The sequence below is a fragment of the Papaver somniferum genome, chromosome 10 (genome assembly GCF_003573695.1).
Source record: "Papaver somniferum cultivar HN1 chromosome 10, ASM357369v1, whole genome shotgun sequence".
Lineage (NCBI taxonomy): Eukaryota > Viridiplantae > Streptophyta > Magnoliopsida > Ranunculales > Papaveraceae > Papaver > Papaver somniferum.
The window spans coordinates 165,699,886-165,705,914 of NC_039367.1; the positions used below are offsets into that span (position 1 = coordinate 165,699,886).

The 6,029-nt window shown below is 34.2% G+C and overlaps 1 long non-coding RNA gene across 5 annotated transcripts; it reads right to left on the reverse strand.

Moving 5' to 3' along the window:
• Positions 1–676: 676 nt before the first annotated feature.
• Positions 677–5,133, reverse strand: LOC113317751. 5 transcript variants are annotated; one of them, XR_003343976.1, is made up of 11 exons: positions 5,052–5,133; positions 3,891–3,945; positions 3,761–3,819; positions 3,472–3,570; positions 2,706–2,782; positions 2,292–2,595; positions 1,974–2,186; positions 1,775–1,891; positions 1,547–1,654; positions 1,332–1,379; positions 677–1,194 (listed from the first exon to the last, which is right to left on the reverse strand). It is a non-coding gene; the product is annotated as an uncharacterized LOC113317751 (long non-coding RNA). The 5 variants fall into 5 exon arrangements; XR_003343975.1 differs by having other exon boundaries at positions 679–998; positions 1,122–1,194; positions 3,761–3,945; positions 5,052–5,130; XR_003343977.1 differs by having other exon boundaries at positions 2,292–2,589; positions 3,761–3,945; positions 5,052–5,130.
• Between the last annotated feature and the right edge of the window lie 896 nt (positions 5,134–6,029).

Sequence of the window (6,029 nt, forward strand, 5' to 3'; positions counted from 1 at the left end):
GCTCATGAACTCCATCTGGAATCTCATTATTTACAATTGCATGATCATTACCTCTGCATTTTAAAAAATGACGATCATGGGTCAATTTGAACATTAAGGTAATAAACCAAACAGTTAGGTGACAAGTTAAAAAAAAATTGAACAAAAACCAACACTACAAGAAAAGTTGGATTAAGCGACCAGGCATTTTTGGTTGGAAAAGCCCATATTGAGTCGCTCTATCCCTTAAAGCGACTTAATTTGGCTCTCGCTCTGTAGTTGCAAAAGGTGGGATTTCAACAAGTCTAGAGCAGCTAGGCAATCGCTTTAGTAATCAAGCAACTATCATGTAGCGTCTTTTTTCTTAATTGTTTCATGGCTAGACCGACCTTCTTAGAGCAAGTAAAATAGTGATCGCTTTATAGCTAGACCACCCAAAATACAGCAAGTGAAACGCTGATCACTCCATAGATACACCAACGATCATAGAGCAAGTAAAACGCCGATCGCTTCATAGATAGACCAACCATAATAATAGAGCAACTGAAATACCTGAAGTTGGTTGCTTACGTTTTTGAGCTACCAAACTTTTTGCCGGCTACATCTGTTGATATCTGGCCGATTTCGATTTAGATAATCCCAAATTTAAATTTAAATTACAATTAAAATTGATACTAAAACAAATTATGAACCAAAATAAAAACTGAATCAAGTTTTTTTATATCACATAGATCAATTTCCATCATTTCTTAAAAGAAAGACAATCTTTACAGGAACAAAAAGATTAAAAATACAAACTAATCATTTCTTTAAAAAATGATGATTACAATTTCCTTAATTTTGAAATAAAAAATGAACACTCCTTCAACTTTGTAGCACCAAGCTCATAATAAGAGATTCATACTGCCATCATTCTTGTGTTTAAGTTCCTCTCTGATCATTCATCATTGGGATCTTGATGGAGTACTCACACTCTAATAACATCATGAAAGGAATCAAAAGCACCGTGAGGGATTAGGCTGTAGCATGAGGGAAGTGATTCACATGATTATAGTCAGGAGATGGTGGATATATTTAAGAATACACATAGAACTGCATATTTCAATAATTTGGAGGAGATCCAAACAGTAAACAAGGCGTACCATCTAAAAAGTGAGGGCGAGAGTACATAACATAACTCTCATTGTCTGACAAATACATGGTGTCAAATTGATCCTGTATGAAAACATATAACCATGAATGTCAGCAAAACCATCAACAACATATCATAAAATGTAAAAACTGAAACGAGCTACGTGCTTTCAGGGAAATTTCTTGCATAATTGATGATGAGTGGACATTGTATATCTCACCTGTTGTATACGTTGACATACATTATCCCCCACTGATCATAAAGTCATCTGTTGTAAGCAGTGTAAACAACCAATCTGATTTAGACAATGAACCAACATATAAAACAATCTCATTCATCTATATAAAACAATCTCATTCATACAGTAGTTCCATGGCCTTGTAAATTTAATTTTATCAATAACAACTAACAGTGGAGATGTGTAAGCTTATTTACCCATGGGGAAGGAAGAATGCGAGCCCCAACTTGAGCAAGCTTATCACTGGTTTTTATTCCAGATTTCTTAGCGAATGGGTCCTCGTAATAAGCATTGTGGCGAACATTCTACAACAAAAACTTATTGCAAACAATCTTCAGGTAAAGAATACTGAACACGCAGACAATGCAGTAATTCCTAAAAGTATACAAACTCGGCATAATATTTAGCTAAAATGCCAACATTACCTGCATAATATCTTTCACCCTTTCCCGTGGCCGCCCACATGTAACCTTCAAAAGAGCAGTTATTTGACGTTCATCGAGTCTTTTCGAGTACCTCTGACCCTCCACAATTTTACAAACCTGCATCGAAAAATTTATAGCACATTAAATGAAATGCATAAAAACTCCAAAGCTACAGAAAAAAGCTTGAGCATGTATCAACCTCCATGGAAATATGATTTGGCCTTTGTTGATTTCTAACTTGCAAACAGGGAAAATGTGTTCATTGAATAGAAAACCCATAAGTCTGCTCATACTTCCTCCATGAGTTACTTCAACCTTCACACCTCTAAGGGCCTTCTTGATATGCAGTCCAAAACCCTCACGCGAAGACCCTAATCCAGTGGGTTAATCCCAAGCTGAACTAAGCATGGTACTGGTACATAAAGCCATATTACAATGCTATTAGAAACAAAAACAATCTCATAAGAACTAACGTAAGGAAGTAGTAGTAACAGAAATAGTGAAATACTAAATGTACCTTTGTTCATTGATATTACCACCCATCCAAAGTAATGGAAAGAAGCTTCCACCATTGTTTACACTCCCACCACCAGTGCTGAGTGATGTGAAGGTTGATATCTTTGAGGATGATGAAGGCAACACTAAATGGAGACTAAATTAACGGACAATTTCCAACTGATTTGAGTCATTTCGGCTTATGCACTGCTCCTATTACTTAAATCCTTCCGTTATGTTAAGGATTTGGGAATTGTTCCTCCCTTGGAAAACTATATTCTGGACATTTGTTGCAGATTCCTATTGAGAACTAATTTGCCCTGTTCCTGCAATTAACCACTTGCATAAATTAGCAAACCAACACAAGGTAATTGAGAAAATGTAAGAAGTCAAGCGACTTAAATTTCAACTCGTCAGAATTGCAAAACACTTCTACCTGGCAGAGAATAGTGCAAGGGATCACCTCGCCAAGACTTTGTGATAATCCCCTTCTAGCTCATCCCAACGTAAACACTATGAAAGAAACAAAAATGAATAAGTGACTACGAATGAAAGACTAAACCATATTCAATTCACCAAAACTTTAACAGCTTTACCCTCATCTCTCATGCTAACAATACAGAGAAAGACCTACTATAATCAACCATATTATCAAAGGCTACTGTAATCCAACTATATTATCAAAGAACTTCCTTCAAGTTACTGAATGAATTACACTATAAATCACTCCAAAATAATTATTTCTCAGAGGAATACTAACAAACACATAATAAGCATGGAACAAAATGTTTATCAAACAATCAAAATGAGATGCTTAAAGCCTCAGACAAGTATTACTAAAAAATCAGAGAAAAAAATCCCTAAAAACATTGATTTCTTTAGTTTCTTAAGCATTTTACTTTTAAGATCTTTCTAAGACCGAACTTCAGTGTTTGTATGGCCACGAAAAGAAAATTATAAACATTAAAAATGATGGGTTTTAACGACAAAAGGTATCTTATACTGGATGCCAATTCTAGCTCCCTCCAGACAGCAAATTACCTGCTCAAATAAAATACCAAATGAATTACTCATTTCTTCAAATTTGATAACATAAAAGCACCACAAGCTGGAAATCAGACTTGACCATCAACTCTAGCATATTATGCAAACAGAAAAAGTCATATTCACTAAATTACTATATGTCTTGGATAAAAGAATACCTTATTTCCTGCTCTATAAGTAATTTTCCCATGGAAGTGAGAATTCAATGCCATGCTAGCATCCCCCTGCATTGCTTTTCTTTCTAACTCCATGTGAACCTGATACAACAAAAATGATCGAGCTTATTAGCACACTTGAACTGTAGCTGACCAATTAAATCAATTTAAATGAACATTTAGCATGCAATGCAACTAAAGCATGTTCACCATAGTGGTTTAAGTAATGCACCACATATAATGATTAAGCTTTCCTTTTATTAACTACAGTAAGTATTGAGAAGAACAGTACCCGCTTCCTAACTGTAGATAATAGTCCATCATTCCACTGTTCGCCATTTAAGTGTCTCTCTGCAAATGAAGAGACTCTAATTTTTCATCTTGCTTATTTACAGTTCCTACTTCATTAAGCATGCACTTACTTTATTCTTTGCCTTCGCAGACAACTCGGTCCTCACCATTTTTGAAAACGTACAACTACAAAAACAAGTCCAAAATTAGAAACAATAACTGCAGCTTTTAACAAATGCAAAATGCTATGGGATTTCTAGATTTTTACATAGGGTGCTTGATACACTATGGCTTCTAACCGCACTAATATAATATAACAAAGATCTAAACACTCCAACAATGAAATAGAAATATCACTTTTAACATAACTTTCAAAGACTACATAAAAGTAATCTTTTATGATCGTAATCCTTCTACTAGCAAACTTTAACACAAAACTTAATCTATTTGAGTTCATTCATGATAACTGAACCCAAACTGGAAAATACTAACTGACAGTAACACCAGTATATCAACAACAACACCAACATTTTGAAAAATACTACAAGCTCTGGAAAATCTAGATGTAATATCTAGCAATACCAACAAACACAAGCAAGAGCAATAAACACAAAGCAAACCAGCAACATGAATCATTATCAAAATAACAGAAAACATAAGCGACATAAAAACAACCATGAAATTTTAGAAAGAGCGGAGCAAACAACACCATTAGAGAATGCAAGACAGAGTATCAAAATAGCAAGATCAAATTTATTCAATCCATGCCAAAGCAAACCAGTTTTGTAGAAGAACGAAGCTAAAAATCCATACTTTTGGGTTTAGGGAAAAACTAAATAAGATTAGAGCTTTTAAATAAGATTCACCAAGCTTTTTTCATGTTATGTTCACATTGAATGTCTTGTTTAGGGATTATAGATCACCATGAAGATATACAGAAGGTCCTAGTCTCGCAAACGATATTATATTCTTCAATTTCCAAAAACGAAATCGGAAAATTAACCAATTTATCCAATTTATTACTAAAAACCCTATAACTTGCAAATTCAGCAGCTAATCGAACCCTAGATTCCTCATATGTTCTCGAATTAAGGGAAAAATCAAATTAGAACTCTGTAAAATTAACAGTAAAATCAAACTAAAAACCAATAATTTTGGTTCTAGGGAAAAACTCAGCAAATCAAATAAAAACCCTAGTTTCAAGGAAAAAAAAACAATATCTATTAGAACTCTAAATCATAAATAAATCAAACAAAACGGAAGAAAATAAACCCTAATCAGGAAATTTCTACCTGAGATTGAGGTTTAAATCAGAAATCGGCAGAGGGTTTGAGGTAAGGTTGATATCTTGATTGGGTTTGATTTCTTATTGTTCGATTGGATTTGATTTCTTAATGCTTGATGAGGTTTTTCTTCTCGGAGACAGAGAGAGGAAGAAGAGAAAGAAATGAAAAGGAAGGTGAATGAAACTCGTTAAGGAAGGAGATGTTGATCTGTGGCCGTTAAAAGAAATGTTTTATTATGAAACCGTTAGATTACATTAGGATTTTGACTTAAAAAAAATCTAGTAGGACGGGGTGTTTGGGTGGGGAAACACAAAATCTGTATGAGTTTATATGTAGCCGTTAGATCAAATTTTAGACAATCCCATTGGTTTAAGAAGTGCATACGGATTGAGAAATTTAGTTAAACCAAACACAGCTACCAACCGTTAGATTGGCAATGATTTTATTTCCATAAATTTGGTTCGTTGGATTAGAAATAATTACCATAAAACCATTTTAACACACAATTTCTATGTGTTTATTTCTTATACGATCAAATTGAAGTGGTTCTAACTCCAAATTTAGCAGGCTATATCATAGAAACTCGTAAAGATGGATTTCATGTGTCAATTCTAAATTGAAATGTGTTTATACCTTATTTTGATTTAAAACTATCATACAGATCAAGGAGAGTGTGTTTTCTTTGTGCTTTCTCTTGGTGCTTCCGATTTGTATTTCGACTAGGCGCTTAGGTCATGAAGTAATTTCGACAAGTCGTACAGGTCATGAAGTAGCTTTAGTTCACACTGGTAGACTCAGGTTATAAGATTACTAGATATGGACCATATAATTCCGAATGGGTTCAGATTTCAAACTTAGTATGATACATCATCGAAATCGATAAATATGAAACTTAGGTGTCGATTCGAACTTCAAATATGGTATAACGGCATACAAACTATGAACCAAAAATCTCCGAGAGGGTTCTGGCTTCAAACTTAGCAT